Source organism: Pan troglodytes, chromosome 13, assembly GCF_028858775.2.
Source record: "Pan troglodytes isolate AG18354 chromosome 13, NHGRI_mPanTro3-v2.0_pri, whole genome shotgun sequence".
NCBI lineage: Eukaryota > Metazoa > Chordata > Mammalia > Primates > Hominidae > Pan > Pan troglodytes.
The window spans coordinates 32,617,075-32,636,154 of record NC_072411.2 but is presented as its reverse complement, the minus strand read 5'-3'; the positions used below and the strand labels follow the sequence as shown (position 1 = coordinate 32,636,154).

General features: G+C 40.1%; 1 protein-coding gene across 40 annotated transcripts in view; it reads right to left on the bottom strand.

Moving 5' to 3' along the window:
• LOC459622 (neurobeachin-like) overlaps window positions 1–18,729 on the bottom strand; it is a 101,403-nt gene extending 82,674 nt beyond the window's left edge. For 4 of the 40 annotated variants that reach the window (XR_001716055.4, XR_010150039.1, XM_063791103.1 and 1 more), the window contains exons 1-5: window positions 17,958–18,713; window positions 15,736–15,846; window positions 14,340–14,454; window positions 14,110–14,221; window positions 12,244–12,381 (exon numbers count right to left, since the gene is read on the bottom strand). The gene's annotated coding sequence lies outside the window, so the exon portion shown is untranslated. Of the gene's footprint in view, window positions 1–944; window positions 3,726–11,191; window positions 11,406–12,243; window positions 12,382–14,109; window positions 14,311–14,339; window positions 14,488–15,735; window positions 15,847–17,568 lie in introns of those variants that run through there. The other 36 variants (XR_010150040.1, XR_008546586.2, XM_063791105.1 and 33 more) reach the window with 31 other exon arrangements.
• Between the last annotated feature and the right edge of the window lie 351 nt (window positions 18,730–19,080).

The following is a 19,080-nucleotide window of genomic DNA, read 5'->3' as shown; positions in this document are numbered from 1 at the left end:
GGAAAATCTGTGAGGACTGAAAAATTACTTATGTCTATCAGGTACTATGCTCACTACACCTCAGTGACTAAATTATTTTTTCCATGAAACCCCAGCAACATGCAATTTACCTACATAACAGAGCTGCACATGTACCCCCTGAACCTAAAATATAAATTAAAAAAGAAAAAAATGAATATCAATAAGATACTTAGTAAACACACAAGTGTTTGGAAATCAAACAACAAACTTCTAAATAATTCACAAAGAAACATCAAAATAAAATTTAGAATACATTTTGAATTGAAAGATAAACATCTGAAGTGCTGAAAGAATAGAGATGGCTTTAGTCTCGAAACTTATGTATAAAAACATTGAAATTTCAATCAGATGGTAATTGGTATGTGATTTGATAATCTATTTTAAAGTTTATACAAAACTGAGAACCTGGCTAGGTGCAGTGGCTCACACCTGTAATCCCAGGACTTTGGGAATCAGAGGTGGGTGCAACACGAGGTCAAGAGTTCAAGACCAGCCTGGCCAAGATGGTGAAACCCTGTCTCTACTAAAAATAAAAAAATTAGCCAGGCGTGGTGATGGATGCCTGTAATCCTGGCCACTCAGGAGGCTGAGGCAGAAGAATCAATTGAACCCGGGAGGCAGAGGTTGCAGTGAGCCAAGATTGCACCACTGCACTCTAGCCTGGGTGAGAGAGCAAGGCTTCATCTCGAAAAGAAAAAAAAAAATTGAGAACCCAGATAAAAATAGCTAACTTTATTCTCCAAAAGACAAAAGAACGACAGTGAGTAGACGTCTGCTTCTATTGGCTATCAGATAATCTTATAACCCTGCAGTACTGTGATGGTATGAAGCACATCCACAGCAGTAGTGTGACAGTCAGGTATCAAAAAAACAAGAACTTCAGAGAAGACAAATGTAACGTTTGAAATCAGTAGAAAGAAGTATTGCTTTGAGAAAGTTGGTTATTATTTGGAATTTGAAGAAATAAACAATAAATTTCAAATAACTTAAAGAATGAAATAAAAAATAAAATTAACACTACAAGGAAGTTTTTAAAATATTCATGCCTTTTCCTCATGACATGATATACAAATATGAAGTTAAAGATAGACAAATTTTACTAACTAAACAAACTCATTTTTAGCAAACAATTGATAAATACCATTAAAAGACAAATAACAAATTAGAAGAAAATATTTACATGGTATATATAACAAAAAATTGATATTCAGAATGTATAGAGATTATCAAATAATAAAGAACTTGCAAATCCCAGTGGGAAAATGAGCAAAGAATACAAAGAGGAATTGCACAGAAGAAAAAGTATGCATTATGTATTAACAAATGAAAAGTTGCTTCATCTGTGTAATGGCCAAAATGTATGTTAAAATATAAGACAGCATTTCTCCCATCTCATTGGTAAAATAAAAAATACATATGCACTTCATAAATTCATATGTCACTTCAGCATTTTTACAATTAATATCACTTTTGTTATTCTTAAAAAGTTGAAAAATTAAATGAGTTAAAAGCAGTATGAGAGAAATTATTGCAAATATGTGTATAATATTGTTAGGAGAAACCCAAGTAAGACCCCAGAGGCGTAAGTTTAAATGAAGACTAATTAGTTTATATATATAATAATTTAAAAATATTCTGTACATTATAAAACTCACAAAACAATTAAAAGGCAAAAAAATCAAGAAAAAATAATTTCAAAATAAATGCCACAACACAGCTTCCTGTGGTCAAGATTACTCTCCATTCTACTGTGACGTCTAAATAGATTTGTGGGCATCTAGACTAATATTGGGTTTGTATACTCCCAGAAAATTCAAGACTAGTAAATGCACCCAACCTTACAACCCTGAAGCATATTATCACATAGGGGTCTTGTGTAGTTTGCTAAAATGTAATGTACTACCTGTCACAGAATGAGCACTTAACTGATGTTGCGTGTGATGTAGCATAGTAGCAAAAAACTTTAGAATTAGGCCACAATATTTTTAAGGGCTTTGCATGACCAATTATTTTTTGGCACTTAATTTTAAAAAAATCTGCATGCTTATTTTAATTTTGTCATTACTTGCCATTGTATCCATCTCAGGACACTGATCGAATAATCACAAAAATCACAGAGATGATACTCTGCTAATTAAGCAAGTTTTATTTTTTTCTTTGTGAAACCATTCTTCATTTTTTTTTGGTATTTAGAAATAATTTCTAGTTCTAATTTATTTTCAGTGAAATTTTGCACAGATTCTCCAAATAAAAAACCAAGAATGACCAATTTTATTGGGAAAATACTAAATGTAACAAACTTTATTTTTTGATAAGTGAAGACTATTTTTCTAATTTTGCTTAAAAATTTTAGGTTTAGCCTTAGGTAATAAAATTAATAGAGAGAATGTTTACTACCATACATAAATTCAAAAGACTTGTTAGTTTAGATTGTCAATTTAATGTTGAACAAAGTTGCTTGAAATTTTCAGATAAAATAACTTTAGGTAAGCTTAAGAAAAGTTTGATTGCATTTTGTTTATAATCTTGTACTTCTATTTTCATTCTGATTTAGTAGGCTGCACACTTTTTAAAAAAAAATTTCAGGTGGATTGTGGCCATTCCTTTTCCTCTTAAGTCTTATTTGATTGTTCTTCCAGAACAAATATTAACATCTGCAGTGCTGCATCTGGATCAAGCTGTTTGGTTAGAGAAATTTAAACCTTTAAATCACAAAACAGCTTATTTTCAATTGTCATAGCTGACATTGAATCTATGCCTGATGATGTAAGCAATGTGGATATTGAAATGTCTCTGAGTTTTATATTAATAAATTTACTAGCTAAATAAGTGATGTAATCATCGGTTGATGTCTGAGATGAAGAGTGAGTAAAAACCACATGAAAATCTTCCATAAAACTAAACTTATCTTGGAATTCTTTGTAAAAATAAATTCTGTGAGACGGAACTTTGGAAAGTTTTCCTGTAATTTCTTGAAATCAAATTTAACAGTGCATGGTAGTCTGACCATTCGGCATTCTCCTTTCTGTATAAAAAACATCACTATTTCAAGGCCAGAGAGCCCCCTTTACATGGCTTGTTAAGAATTCTTCAAAATCCAGCATGATTCAAGATACTGATGGATTTGGGGTATTTGAAGAGAATTCCTCTGGTGGCTAAAATGCTTTGAAGATCATTTGTGCAGCAGTCATTCAAGGTGAAAGGCTCCCTAGTTAATTGTCCAGTGAGATCACAGTTCCTGTGATAGTGGCAGAAGATGTCCAGCAAGGAGTTAGCAGCAGCCTCGTTGGCTTTTGTTGCATTCTCAATGAAAGCAGAAACTAATGAATAACACTCAAAGTAACCAAGTTCCTGCTTTCTTGTCAAAAATTGAAGATGTACTGCTCCAGCTACTTTGGGGCTTAACACTTTCTCCAATTAAGAAGAGATGTTGAGAGCTTCTAGGACTCAACATCTAGAAGCCCATCATCCAAGACTGTGGCACTAAAAAAACACACCTGAGATTTTATTCTGCAAAGTTATTTTCTATTGAATTCACTGCCTTTTTCACATCAGAGTGAATAATGACAATACATTGTAGCTTGGTCATTTTGCACTCTTCATTCTTATTTTCCAGCAACTTGCATTCCTTTCAACTGCTCATAAGTTAAATTTCTCAATGAAGTAATCACAACAGAACTATCCCTTGGACAGTTTGGAGTTTCCTGAAAAAAACAGATATACCACCATATGATCCAAAAATCCCACTGCTTGGTATATACCCAAAAGAAAGGAAATGAGTATATCAAAGAGATTTCTGCATGCCTAGGTTTGCTGCAGCACTGTTTACAATTACTAATATTTGAAAGCAACCTAAGTGTCCAACAACAGATGAATGAAGAAAATGTGGTACATATACACAATGGAGTACTATTCAGCCATAAAATGAAAGCCTGTCATTTGCAACAACATGGATGGAACTGAAGATTATTATGTCAAGAAAAATAAGCCAGGCACAGAAATACAAACATCACATGTTCTCACTTATTTCCGGGATCTAAAAATAAAAACAATTAAACTCATGGACATAGAGAGTAGAAAGATGAATACCAGAGGCTGGGAAGGGTAGTGAGAGAATGAGGGGGAGGCAGGAATTGTTAATGGATACAAAAAACAAAAAAGAAATAATATATAATAAAAACCTACTATTTGATAGCAAACCCGGGTGACTATAGTCAATAATAACTTAATCATATATTTGAAAATAAGATAAAGAGTGTAATTGGAATGTTTGTAACTCAAAGAATCACTGAGGGGATACCCCATTCTCTATGATGTGCTTTTTTTCACATTGCATGCCCGTATCAAAACATCTCATGTACTCCATAAATACTATGTACCCACAAAAATTAAAAATAAAATATAAAAAAGAACCATCTTCTCTCTGTGTAACAAATATTATAGTTTCAAATCCAAGGCTAGAGAACTGCCCTGAAACAACATACACTCTTTTGACTTGAAGAGTTTTCTGTTTCCTCTAAATATAGGTATTTGTGGAAGTTAACATTCTGGAACACTGACTTCCAACACAGCAAGAGGGACAGCCACACATGTAAAATACAATGACAGAGCAGGACTCACAAGTGCGTTCTGCTGAAAATGGGAGCAAGCCAAATTCAAATTATTTTTCTTTTTTTACTTATTTATTTTTTATTATTATACTTTAAGTTTTAGGGTACATGTGCATATTGTGCAGGTTAGTTACATATGTATACATGTGCCATGCTGGTGCACTGCACCCACTAACTCGTCATCTAGCATTAGGTATATCTCCTAATGCTATCCCTCCCCGCTCCCCCCACCACACAACAGTCCCCAGACTGTGATGTTCCCCTTCCTGTGTCCATGTGATCTCACTGTTCAATTCCCACCTATGAGTGAGAATATGCAGTGTTTGGTTTTTTGTTCTTGCAATAGTTTACTGAGAATGATGATTTCCAATTTCATCCATGTCCCTACAAAGGACGTGAACTCATCATTTTTTATGGCTGCATAGTATTCCATGGTGTATATGTGCCACATTTTCTTAATCCAGTCTATCATTGTTGGACATTTGGGTTGGTTCCAAGTCTTTGCTATTGTGAATAATGCCGCAATAAACATAACGTGTGCATGTGTCTTTATAGCAGCATGATTTATAGTCCTTTGGGTATATACCCAGTAACGGGATGGCTGGGTCAAATGGTATTTCTAGTTCTAGATCCCTGAGGAATCGCCACACTGACTTCCACAATGGTTGAACTAGTTTACAGTCCCACCAACAGTGTAAAAGTGTTCCTATTTCTCCACATCCTCTCCTGCACCTGTTGTTTCCTGACTTTTTAATGATTGCCATTCTAACTGGTGTGAGATGCTATCTCATTGTGGTTTTGATTTGCATTTCTCTGATGGCCAGTGATGATGAACATTCTTTCATGTGTTTTTTGGCTGCATAAATGTCTTCTTTTGAGAAGTGTCTGTTCATGTCCTTCGCCCACTTTTTGATGGGGTTGTTTGTTTTTTTCTTGTAAATTTGTTGGAGTTCATTGTAGATTCTGGATATTAGCCCTTTGTCAGATGAGTAGGTTGCGAAAGTTTTCTCCCATTTTGTAGGTTGCCTGTTCACTCTGATGGTAGTTTCTTTTGCCGTGCAGAAACTCTTTAGTTTAATTAGATCCCATTTGTCAATTTTGTCTTTTGTTGCCATTGCTTTTGGTGTTTTAGACATGAAGTCCTTGCCCATGCCTATGTCCTGAATGGTAATGCCTAGGTTTTCTTCTAGGGTTTTTATGGTTTTAGGTCTAACATTTAAGTCTTTAATCCATCTTGAATTGATTTTTGTATAAGGTGTAAGGAAGGGATCCAGTTTCAGCTTTCTACATATGGCCAGCCAGTTTTCCCAGCACCATTTATTAAATAGGGAATCCTTTCCCCATTGCTTGTTTTTGTCAGGTTTGTCAAAGATCAGATAGTTGTAGATATGCGGCATTATTTCTGAGGGCTCTGTTCTGTTCCATTGATCTATATCTCTGTTTTGGTACCAGTACCATGCTCTTTTGGTTACTGTAGCCTTGGAGTGTAGTTTGAAGTCAGGTAGTGTGATGCCTCCAGCTTTTGGCTTAGGATTGACTTGGCGATGTGGGCTCTTTTTTGGTTCCATATGAACCTTAAAGTAGTTTTTTCCAATTCTATGAAGAAAGTCATTGGTAGCTTGATGGGGATGGCATTGAATCTATAAATTACCTTGGGCAGTATGATCATTTTCATGATATTGATTCTTCCTACCCATGAGCATGGAATGTTCTTCCATTTCTTTGTATCCTCTTTTATTTCCTTGAGCAGTGGATTGTAGTTCTCCTTGAAGAGGTCCTTCACATCCCTTGTAAGTTGGATTCCTAGGTATTTTATTCTCTTTGAAGCAATTGTGAATGGGAGTTCACTCATGATTTGGCTCTCTGTTGTCTGTTGTTGGTGTATAAGAATGCTTGTGATTTTTGTACATTGATTTTGTATCCTGAGACTTTGCTGAAGTTGCTTATCAGCTTAAGGAGATTTTGGGCTGAGACAATGGGGTTTTCTAGATATACAATCATGTCATCTGCAAACAGGGACAATTTGACTTCCTCTTTTCCTAATTGAATACCCTTTATTTCCTTCTCCTGCCTAATTGCCCTAGCCAGAACTTCCAACACTATGTTGAATAGGAGTGGTGAGAGAGGGCATCCCTGTCTTGTGCCAGTTTTCCAAGGGAATGCTTCCAGTTTTTGCCCATTCAGTATGATATTGGCTGTAGGTTTGTCATAGATAGCTCTTATTATTTTGAAATATGTCCCATCAATACCTAATTTATTGAGAGTTTTTAGCATGAAGGTTGTTGAATTTTGTCAAAGGCCTTTTCTGCATCTATTGAGATAATCATGTGGTTTTTGTCTTTGGCTCTGTTTATATGCTGGATTACATTTATTGATTTGCGATATTGAACCAGCCTTGCATCCCAGGGATGAAGCCCACTTGATCATGGTGGATAAGCTTTTTGATGTGCTGCTGGATTCGTTTTGCCAGTATTTTATTGAGTATTTTTGCATCAATGTTCATCAAGGATATTGGTCTAAAATTCTCTTTTTTGATTGTGTCTCTGCCCAGCTTCGGTATCAGAATGATGCTGGCCTCATAAAAATTTTTCAAACTCATTGATTTTAGCTACCAAAAGGTCTATAGGATATTATCAGACAGAGTTTTTGTAGAATCTAAGATTTAGAATGTGAACTTGAATGTGATTGTGATCATTATGCAATAACTTGTAAAAACTCAGGTTGGTGTTGGCCACATAGGACTACAACACTCTTGTGTTGCCTTCACAAGTTCCTCTAAACGTGGCAGTAAACTTAGTGCCTTTCAGTGTTCTCCTTTTTCCCATAGACTCACAGACAGCGAGAGACACCTGGCTCCCCCATATCACTTCCTTAGCAGCCAAGAACAGCATGTCACCCAGAATGAATTCTGGCTGTGGCAGAAAATGGCCTACATAGAGAGATGTCTGGCATTTGGTAATACCTGGGTGAGAGCTTTTCAAGCTCTTATGAAGTATACGATGCATAAGGTCCATTTCTAAATACTAGAAACATCTTGCTGTGAAAGCACATAAAGTCCATAGTTAAGATGATGATGCCATGCAGAAAAACATGTGGCAATGTGACCACCAGTCTTTACTTTTTCAATGGCCTTGCACATGGCTGTTACTGTACTGCTGAAGTCCAGTGTCAGCAGTTTATGTTTCCCCATTGTGTCATCAGCCCAATGCAAAGTACCGTCAAAATTACACCTGGAGGTGCTAACAGGAAAATAATCTGAGTAAATCCACATTTGCCATCTCAACTTCCAAAGATTGGTCATCAAACAGTGTGTTTCTGTCTTTCTATCTCGGCTATCACCTTTACTACACTGTAGGGATCTGAGGTTTGTAGAGTGGATATCGCAGAGTTCTGGTTGTCCTTGTGAGGTTTGATATGATAAACTTTTTCAAAGAAAGTATGCCTGATTACAGAAATGAGTATTGTCCCCTGACAATCCACATAGAATTCTGGGGCATTCTTCTCTTTACATTTAATAATGGCTCCCGCTAAACTTGTAATGTTCTGTGGGATGGTATCACTTCTTCACCTTCTTGCTCACTTCCCACCTTCTTGCTCAGAGCTCCAATGGGCTCAGAGCAATGTTTGGAGTGCCAATCACCGAGCTCAATCTTACTCTGAGCATCATCTTCTCTGAGCTCCATCTTACCCTGAGAAGCACCTGCTGCAAGCTCCATCTTGCTTGGAGCTCCTTCTTGCTCCAAGCTCTATCTACTCTAAGCTCCATCTTGCTCAGAGCTCCATCTGCTCCAAGCTCCATCTTGTTCGAAGTGCCAATCACTCCAAGCACTATCTTGCTGTGAGCAACATCCGCATAGACATTCATCTTACTCAGAGCTCCATCTAGTCAGAGATCCATCTACTTTGAGCTCCATCTTGCTGGGAGTTCCAATCACTCCAAGCTCCATCTTGCTGGGAGCTCCAATCACTTCTAGTTCCATTTTGCTCTGAGCACCATGTGGGTGGAGCTCATCTTACTCTGAGCTACATGTGCTCTGAGCTCCACCTTGCTTGGAGCTGTAATCACTGTGGGCTCCATTTTGCTCTGAGCTCCAACTAAAACCAAGCAACATCTCCTCCAAACTCCATCTTGCTTAGAGCTCCTTTTTCGCTCAGAGCTCTATGTGCTCTGAGCTGCATCTTGCTCAGAGCTCCAATTGCTCAAAGCAATGTTCAGAGTGCCAATAACTCTGAGCTCCCTCTTGCTCTGGGCACCATCTGCTCTGAGCTCCATCTTACACCAGCAACATCTGCTCCAAGTTCCATTTTGTTTGGAGCTCCTTCTTGCTCAGAGGTCTATCTGATCTGAGCTCCATCTGGTTCAGAGATCCAATCACTCCAAGCTCCATCTTGCTCTGAGCACCATCTGCTTGAAGCTCCATCTGCTCCAAGCTCCATCTTGCTTAGAGCTCCCATCACTCTGAGCTCCACTTTGCTCAGAGCTCCATTTACTCAGAGCTCCATTTGCTCCAAGCTCCATCTTTCTCAGAGCTCCAATTACACCAAACTCCATCTTGCTCTGAGCACCCTCTGCTCAGAGCTCCATATGCTCGGAGCTGCATCTTCTAGCTCCATCTTGCTGATATCTCCAATCACTTCCAGCTCCATTTTGCTCTGAGCATCATGTGCTCGAAGCTCCATCTTACTGTAAGCAGCATGTTCTCTGAGCTCTGTCTTGCTCTGAGCACCATCTGCTCTGAGCTCCATCTGAAACAGAGCAACATTTGCTCCAAGCTCCATCTTGCTTAGAGCTCCTTCCTGCTCAGAACTTCATTTGCTCCAAGCTCCATCTGCTCCGAGCTCCATCTTGCTGAGAGCTCCAATTAATTCCAGCTTCATTTTGCTCTGAACACCATCTGCTCAAGCTACATCTTACTGTGGGCAACATGTTTTCTGAGCTACATCTTGCTCAGAGCTGCATCTGCTCCAAGCCCTATTGTGCTCGAAGCTCTAATCACTCTGAGGCTGATCTTGCTCTGATCACCATCTGCTCAGAGCTCCAATCCTCCACAGCAAAGTTTTTAAGTTCCAATCATTTCAAGCTCCATGTTGTTATGAGCATCTGCTCTGAGCTCCATTTTACACCAAGCAACATCTGCTCCAAGTTCCATCTTGCTTGGAGCTCCTTTTTGTTCAGAGCTCTATCTGCTCCAAGCTCAATCTTCTCTGAGCTCCATTCTTGCTTGGAGTTCTAATCACTCTGAGCTCCATCATGCTCTGAGCACCATCTGCTCTGAGCTCCATCTGAAACTGACCAACATCTGCACCAAGCTCCATCTTGCTTAGATCTCCTTATTGCTCAGAGTTTCATCTGCTCTGAGCACCATCTTGTTCAGAGCTCCATCTTGCTCAGAGTTCCAGCTGCTCAGAGCAATGTTCAGAGTTCCAATGACTCCAAGCTTTATCTTGCTCTGAGCTCCATCTTACACAGAGGAACCTCAGCTCCAAGCTCCATCTTGCTTGGAGCTCCTTCTTGTCTGAGCTATATTTGCTCTGAGCTGGACACTCCAAGCTCCATCTTGCTCTGAGCACCATCTGCTCTTAGCTCCACCTTGCTCAGAGCCCCAGTCACTCCCAGCTCCATCTTACTCTGAGTACCATCTGCTCTGAGCTCCATTTTGCTCGGAGCTCCATCTTGCTGTGAGACCATAGGCTTGGAGCTCCATCATACTCTGAGCAACATCTGCTCCAAGCTTCATATTAATTGAAGCTCCATCTCACCTGGAGCTCCATCTGCTCTGAGCTCCATCAAGCTTAGAGCTCATCTTGCTCAGAGGTCCATCTTGCTTTGAGCACCATCTGCTCCATGTATGTTTATAGCAGCACTATTCACAATGGTAAAGACTTGGAACCAACCCATATGCCCATCAATGATAGACTGGAAAAAGAAAATGTACTACATGTACATCATGGAATATTACACAGCCATAAAAAGGTATGAGATCAAGTCCTCTGCAGGGACAGGGATGAAGCTGGAAGCCATCATCCTCAGCAAGCTAACACAGGAACAGAAAACCAAACACTGCATGTTCTCACCCATAAGTGGGAGCTGAACAATGAGAACACATTTTAATACTATTACGCCCTCTGAAAATGGTCTGTTTCTCTTAACAACGGATATTTATACTTTGTAATTTTTTTCTCTCTAAAGGATTGTGGCTTCTTCTGTCTGTGCCAGTCTAGGGTCCAGGTTGACTACCTCACTTTGAAATGACCCATGCCATGTCCACACATGGTTGGTCCCTCCTGTAAACTGTTTGTTCACAGACTGTTACCACCTGTGGGTCATTTGACAGGAGGTGACCTCACATAGCAATGCACCAGGCAAATCACCAACTGAAAGAATCACTGAAACAACATGTGTCTGCTTATTTCAAAGAATGAATAGGAGTCAGTTGAAGGTGATTAAGTCAGCAACATCTTAAGGTGATAAGATGTCAGTAACATCTTAGATGACCAAGAATAATCCTGTGGGCCCCAAGAACATATGACAATATGGACTACGCCAGCAAAAATCTCACCCATAAGACGACAGCAAATGACACTGTGGCTCAAATGTTAAATGTCCTCTCTTGATGTGTGAAAGCACATGACCAGCAGGAGGCAAAAACATCAGGGAGACAAAGGCTTTGTTGCATATCTGTGGACTTCAGTCTCCAGTGAGACACTCAGAGCCTACATCTCTGTTACCACTGCTGTTTTTATTGCACAGAACATTTCCATATATGTTTCATTCTACAAGAAACGTTTCAACAAACATATATCTGATAAAAGCCTGTCTTCAAAATGTCTAAGCAACTAACACTACTTACCAGCAAAAACACAAAAGAGAAACTAATAACCAAACAAAACCTGAATAGACATTTCTACAAAAAAGACATAACATTGAAAACAAGTTTTAAAAACTTGAATAACATCACAAACCATGAGAAAGATATAAATCAAAACAACACATATATCATCTCACTATAATTCAAATGGATGTTATCAAAGTGATAAAATATATTTAAAAAGACACAAATGCTGGTGGAAATTTCCAGAGAAGAACTCGTTTGGTAAGAATGTTAATTAGTATACAGCCGGGCACGGTGGCTCACGCCTGTAATCCCAGCACTTTGGGAGGCCGAGGCCTGCAGATCACGAGGTCAGGAGATTGAGACCATCCTGGCTAACATGGTGAAACCCCGTCTCTACTAAAAATACAAAAAACTAGCCAGGCGTGGTGGCGGGTGCCTGTAATCCCAGCTACTCAGGAGGCTGAGGCAGGAGAATGGCATGAACCCAGGAAGCAGAGCTTGCAGTGAGCTGAGATCATGCCACTGCACTCCAGCCTGGGCAACAGAGCGAGACTCCATCCAAAAAAAAAAAAAAAGAGAATGTTAATTAGTATACATACTACAGAAACCAGTGGGAGGTTCCTCCAAAAATTAAACCTACAACTACCACTTCAACTAACAATTCTACTACTAAGTATACTTTCAGTGCCAAAGAAATCAGTTTATGCAAGAAATGTCAGCCATCCTATGTGGACTGCAGCACTATTCACAATCGCCAAGATAAGGAATAAACTTACCTGCCCATCCACAGATGAAGGGATAAAGTAACTGTGGTGGACATACACAAACAGAATAGTCTTCAGCCAGAAAATCAGAATGAAATTTCATCATTTGGAGCCATACTGTTGAACCTGGAGGACCGCATGGTAAATGACCTAAACCAGGTAGAGAAAGAAAAACGTTGCCACATCTCACTCATGTAGAACCCAAAATAAAAGGCTTTATTGCAATAGATCTAGAGAGCATAACAGTGGTTTCCAGAGATTGGAGGGAAGCAGGGGTATGGGCAGGGATCAGAAATAGGTCCAAAATTACACTTAGATGAGAGGAATGAATTGTTCCTCTCTGTTCCACAGCACAGTGACCAGAGGTTAATAAAACATCACATCTTTTTCACAAAATCTGGAAAAGAAGATTCCAAATGTTTTCACCACAAAGAAATTAACAACTGTTTGTGATAACAGAGACTCTAAATATCCTGATTTTAACATTCCTCTGTGTCTGCATTAACCAAAATGCCCCACTCTAACTCCCCCCATTGTATACCTTTACTATATGGCCAACCTTTTAAAAAATATGTAAATACACAATGCTAAAATTCATGCAGACCACAAAACACCCTGAATTTCTAAAGCAATCCTGAGAAGTCCAAACTACATTGGTTGTGTCACACTTCCTGATTTTTAATTTCATTGAAAAGCTAGGGACCCCATTTCACACAGAGCAGTGGAACAGATTAGAGGACCCAGATGTAAACCCACACCCCTAACACCATCTGATCTTCAAAAAAATCCACAAAAATAAGCTTTGGAGAAAGGACTCCCTCCTCTCAATAGACGGTGCCAGGATAAACTGCTAGCCAGTTGCAGAAGAAAAACAGTGGGCCCCTGTGTCTCACCCTGTACAGTAATTAACTCAAGATGAATGAAAGATGTAAACGCAAGACCTCAAACTATGAAAAGCCTGCAAGAGAACTTGGAAATACCCTTCTTGACAGAGGATTTGGCAGAGCATGGCTGTGCCTAAGTCCCCAAAAGCAATTGCAACTAAAACAATTATTGACAAGTGGGGCCTAATATACAAAAGAGCTGCTGCACAGCAGAAGAAATTACCAACACAGTAAACAGACAGCCTACACAATGGGAGAAAATGTTCCCACATCTGCATCTGATGAAGTCTAATATCCAGGATCTACTTCAAATACATTAAGCAAATAAATCAGAAAAACAAAAATTCAATGAAGAAAGGGTAAGGGGCATGAAAACATGCATCTCAAAAGAAGGTTTACAGCAACCAACAGACAAGACAACATTTCTTTACCTCAGGAATCATCAGAGAAATGCAAAGCAAAAGGCCCATGAGATAGTATTTCACACATTCTGATGAATGACAATTATGACACAGTCCACAAGAATGAACACCAGCAAGGCAGAGGAGGAGGGATGCTGGTCTGCTGTTGGTGGAAATGCAAACTAGTTCGGACACCATGAAAGCAATGTGGGGATTTCTCAAATAACTTTCTCAACATCACTAAACCTCACAAAAAAATGTCCATGAAAACCACACTAAGATTCTGTCTCATTCCACTCAGAATGAGTACTACCAAAAACAAAACACGAATTTTTGAAGGTGACATCCAGTGTAGACTTACAGAAAGGTAACTTCTTAAACGCTATTGGTGGGGATGTAAATTAGTATACACACTATGAAAAACAGCTAGAGGTTTCTGAAAAAATTCACAGTACAACTACCATGTCAGCTAACAGCCCCACCACTGGTTCCACATTTAAAGCAGTTGAAGTCCCTAGGTTGAAGAGAGCTATCTGCCTTCCCATGGGTACTAAAGCACTCTTAACTGTGGCCAAGGTAGAGAACCAACCTACCTGTTCAAACACAGCTGCAGGAATGAGGAAACTGCTGTACAGATACACCACGGAATATGTTGCAGCCATAAACCTTTGGGAAATCCTGCCATCTGCAGCCACATGAAGAAATCTGAAGAACGAGGTCCAAAGAATAAGCCTGGTAGAGAAAGTCCCATGCCACGTGATCTCACGCATGTAGACTGAAAAAAGCTTTATCTTCTAGAAGTAGAAAGTTCAATAGGGCTTACCAGAGGCTGCTGGGGAAGTGGAGGCAGTCTCAGAAGGAATCAGTGATGGGTACAAAGTTACTCTCAGATGATAGTGATCAATTCTGGCCTTCTATTCCACAGCAGGGTGACTAGCCTTAACACAAATGTATCATATATTTCAAAGTAGCTAGAAGGAAAGATTCTGAATGTTGCTACCACTCAAAAATAATAACTATATGAGATGAAGAGATGCTAAATAACCTGATTTTATCATTATTCAACATATACATGTATGAAAATCTTCCTTGTACCTTCTAATTGTATACATTTAGTATATGACAAATAGTGTTTTAGGAAGTATAAAGAAACAATGCCAAAATTTATGTGGAAATGTGAAACACCCTGAATTTCCAAAGCTATTCTGAGAAATACAAACCATACGGGATGCATCACATTCCCTGAGTTCTAATTAAATGAAAATCCGTAGTTAACAAACCCATATGTTACTGGCATAGACAGAGAAACACAGACCAGTGAGCAAAATGAATGTGCTCAATAATAAACAAAAATTTATATGGAATGAATGCATTTTTCAAAACACCACCAAAATGACACAACAGGGAAGACTTCCGAAACTAGATATCCATATGCAAAAGAGTAATACAGGACCCTTATGGTACTAGATACACAATAATCAACTCAAAATGATTAAAGATTATACACAAAACTTGCAACCATAAAGCTCCTATAAAGACAACCGCGGGTGTGCGTATATTTAGGGCAACTTGGATGTATGCTTAGGGTTCACAAAAAGTAAACAAAAATACAAGGGAAAAAAATTATTGACAAGGGACTGCTTTGGTAGTGATTTTGTTTTTTCTTGATTAGTAACCAACAGCACAGCCACCAAGAAATTATGCACATGTGGGACCACGTCAAGCTGAAGCGTTTGTGCCCAACAAAGGAAACAATAAACAAAATAAAAAGGCACACTAAAAATTACAAGTTTGGGATAAGGGATTATTTTTGAAAAGGTACAAGCCAGTCATACTACCAGCTGGCAAAAAAATAACAAAACAACAGAACAATTGCCAGACAAAAACTGGGCAAATAACCGGATTAGATATTTTTCCAAAGAAGACAGGAAACTGACCGAATGTCTACAAAAACGTGGTTAACATTACTACTCATGAGAAAAATGCAGATCAAAACCACACTCAGATCTTATCTCACTCCAATAGAATGAACATTACAAAAAGATCAAAATATTTAAAAAGACAATTCCTGGTATGAATTGCCAGAAAGGGGAACTGTTTGTGCAAACATAAATTAGTATTAACACTATAAAAAACAGTTAGAGTTCTTGCAAAGAATAGGAAAAAAAGAAATACCATTCCATCTAGCAGTTCCATTACTGGGTATAAATTCAACCTACCTGTTCATCCACAGATAAAGAGATCAAGAAACTCTCATATACATACACTAGGAAATATTCTTCAGCCATCAAAATAATGAAACAGTCCCATTTAGAGCAACGCAGATGAACCTGGAAAACATTATGTTAAATGTAATGAGCTAGGCCTAGAAAAACACTGCATGATACCACTCATGTGAAATCTTAAGATGTTTATCTTAATGAAGTAGAAAGCACAATATTGGTTACCAGAGTTTGGGAGATAGAGGGGGAATGGGGAAGGATTGATTATGGAAACAAAGTTATCTTAACATTAAAGGAACAAATCTGAGGTTCTCCTCCTCAGCCTGGTGACTGGAGTTAACAATATCATATTTTTCTAGAGTAAGAAGGGAGAATTTTGAATGTTCTCCCCACAAAAAAAAAAAAAAACCTGGACGAGCAAATAGAGATCCTAAGTACCCTGATTTGATCATTACCCAATCTATATGTATGAAAATGTACCCCTAATTATGGACCTTTATGTTGTGAAAAAAAGTTAACAGAAATAAATACGTATTGCTAAAAATCACAGGGAACCACAAAAGCAATGAATATCTAAAGGAATCCTGAGAAATACAAAGTGAAGACCCACAATCCTCAATATCAAATTACACTGCCAAGTTGTAGTTATACAGCTGATATATGATACTTGCATAAACTATGGACAAAAACAGGGAGGACAAAAACATGATCAACACAAATATGGACACAATCAACTGACTTTGATAAAGAACACTGCAATGTGGAAGGCAGAGAATGAATACCTTTGAGAAAAATGATATCCAGATGCAGAAGCGAGAAATAGGACCTTATTTTACACGATGTATGAAAATGAACACCCACTCCCCCAAATTGAAGGCAAAACAAAAGACCATAAACCACAAAATGTTTTTAACTAAAACACAGGATGAGCATATATTTTGGGTCACTTGAATCTCTGCTCACCTTTGCAAAGAGGAAAATAAACACCCTGGAAGAAAAACCTCATTGACAATTAAATGCTTTGTCACTGACATATTATTTTCTTATATGGGTGACGAAAATTACATGCATGAAACGCAAAAATAAATATCATGTTGACTACATCAACATGAAAAGTTTCTGCACATCAAAGAAAACTACTTTCCAATTAAAAAAGCATCCTATAGATTAGGCAAAAATTTCAGGCAATCTTGTAATTCACGAGGAGTTGTCATCTAATATGAACACAAAAAACACTACAAAGTAGCAAAAGCATCCAATCTAATATTTTGCAAAGAACCTGGACAATTCTGCACAGCCATAAAATCGAACAACAAATAAGAGATAAGGTCCTCAAAATAAACTATTCATTAGAAAACTGTAATTCAAAACCACACAGAGATAATCTCACACTTATTGAATATTCCTTGTTTTTATAAAAAAATAGGAGAGGCTGGGAACGGTGTCTCATGCCTGTAATCTCTGCACTTTGCGAGGCTGAGGCAGGTGGGTCACCTGAGGTCAGGAGTTTGAGACCAGCCTGACCAATATCGTGAAACCCCATCTCTACTAAAAATACAAAAATTAGCTGGGCATGGTGGCAGGCGCCTGTAGTCCCAGGTACTCTGGAGGCTGAGACAGGAGACTTGCTTAAACCAGGCAGAGGTTGCAGTCGGCCGAGATGGCGCCACTGCACTCCAGCCTGTAAGACAGAGCAAGACTCCGTCTCAAAACAAAAACAAAAACAAAAACAAAACAAACCCCAAACCAAAAATAGTAGGAATGCGGGTGTGGTTTTGGAGAAAGGGAAACTCATACACTGTAGGTGGAAATGAAAATTAGGATACACACCATGGAAAACAGCTAAATAGCTGGAGACTCCTCAAAGAACTGAAAATACAGATGCCCGCTGCTCTAGCGAGGTCTCTTTTTAAAGGTGCTGAGGCATCAAAAATAATCCTAGACTCCAGCTCAGAGGCCCCTGGGGCTCCGAGGGACCCAGGTCCCGCGTTTTACCGCCAGCTGTGGGCCAGGGCGCTCCTATACGCTGGACGCGGGTCGGACATTGGCATAGCCTTCCCGGCCGGGGTGCGGACGCTGCAGTAGCCAGGACCGCACAACCGCCCCCAAGCGGAGGACTCGGGCCCAGATGCCCACGAAGAAGTGCGGGCACGAAAACAGGCAGAGGCAGGGAAGGAGCAGGGAGGGTTCCCGGTGGGGTCCACGCCCCCGCCACTTACCGCGGAGACCCGTCTCCTACTCCACCATCACATGGAACCCACCACCGCTTCTCAGAAGCTCGCTCTGACCACGCTGCTGCTGCTGCAGGGGCGTCGCAGGAAGTGCAGTCTCAGCTCCGTAGGGACACGCACGCTGGCAGCATCCCTAGTGCCAGGTTGAAGCTCCACCCCCTCTTAAAGGGACCGCGGCTCGGACTTGCCAGAAGCCGCTTAGGGTTGCGGCACAGGCTGAGCCTCTGCCCAGCCCCAGAGGACGACGAAAGGCCCCTGGTCTCTCATCCTCCCCAGCTTTCGGGCCCTAGAAGTCGCAGGAGCGCTCCCTGTGACCGCCTCCCGGAGATCGGCTCCCTTTGCCTAGGGAGCGCCCAGGACCTGCCCCTGCCCTCCTCTGGACCTCAGCTTCACCATCCGCAGAGGAAGCAGCCTCGCTAGAGCTCTGGGGGTCCCTCAAGCTTGGCGTCTCAGGATCCAGGGTGGGCTCCCCTGCCCCTCTGCAGAGGGGGCCCAGAGAACCACAGAAAGCTGGGGGCTGGAGGGACAGTCCGGAGGGCAGCAGGGCCTCCCGGGCCTCACTGTCCGCATCTGTCCTGTGGGAGCTCGCGGGCCTCGCTATGGCCCAGACACCCACAGCCTCACCAGGGCTGCCTGGGTCACCGGGCTCTCCAGGAGGCAGGCAGGGGCCCTGGGGTCCAGCGCTGCCCCCATCTCAACTCTTTCCTTCATCAGGGCCCACGAGGGGCCCTGTGGACTGGACCCAGGCCCGCCCATTCCCAGGGAGAGGCTATTAATTATTTCCTCAATTTCAGAGCCTGTTATTGGTCTATTCAGAGATTCAGCTTCTTCCTGGTTTAGTCTTGGGAGGGTGTATGTGTCGAGGAATTTATCCATTTCTTCTAGATTTTCTAGTTTATTTGCGTAGAGGTGTTTGTAGTATTCTCTGATGGTAGCTTGTATTTCTGTGGGATCAGTGGTGATATCCCCTTTATCATTTTTTATTGCGTCTATTTGATTCTTCTCTCTTTTCTTCTTTATGAGTCTTGCTAGCGGTCTATCAATTTTGTTGATCTTTTCAAAAAACCAGCTCCTGGATTCATTGATTTTTTTGAAGGGTTTTTTGTGTCTC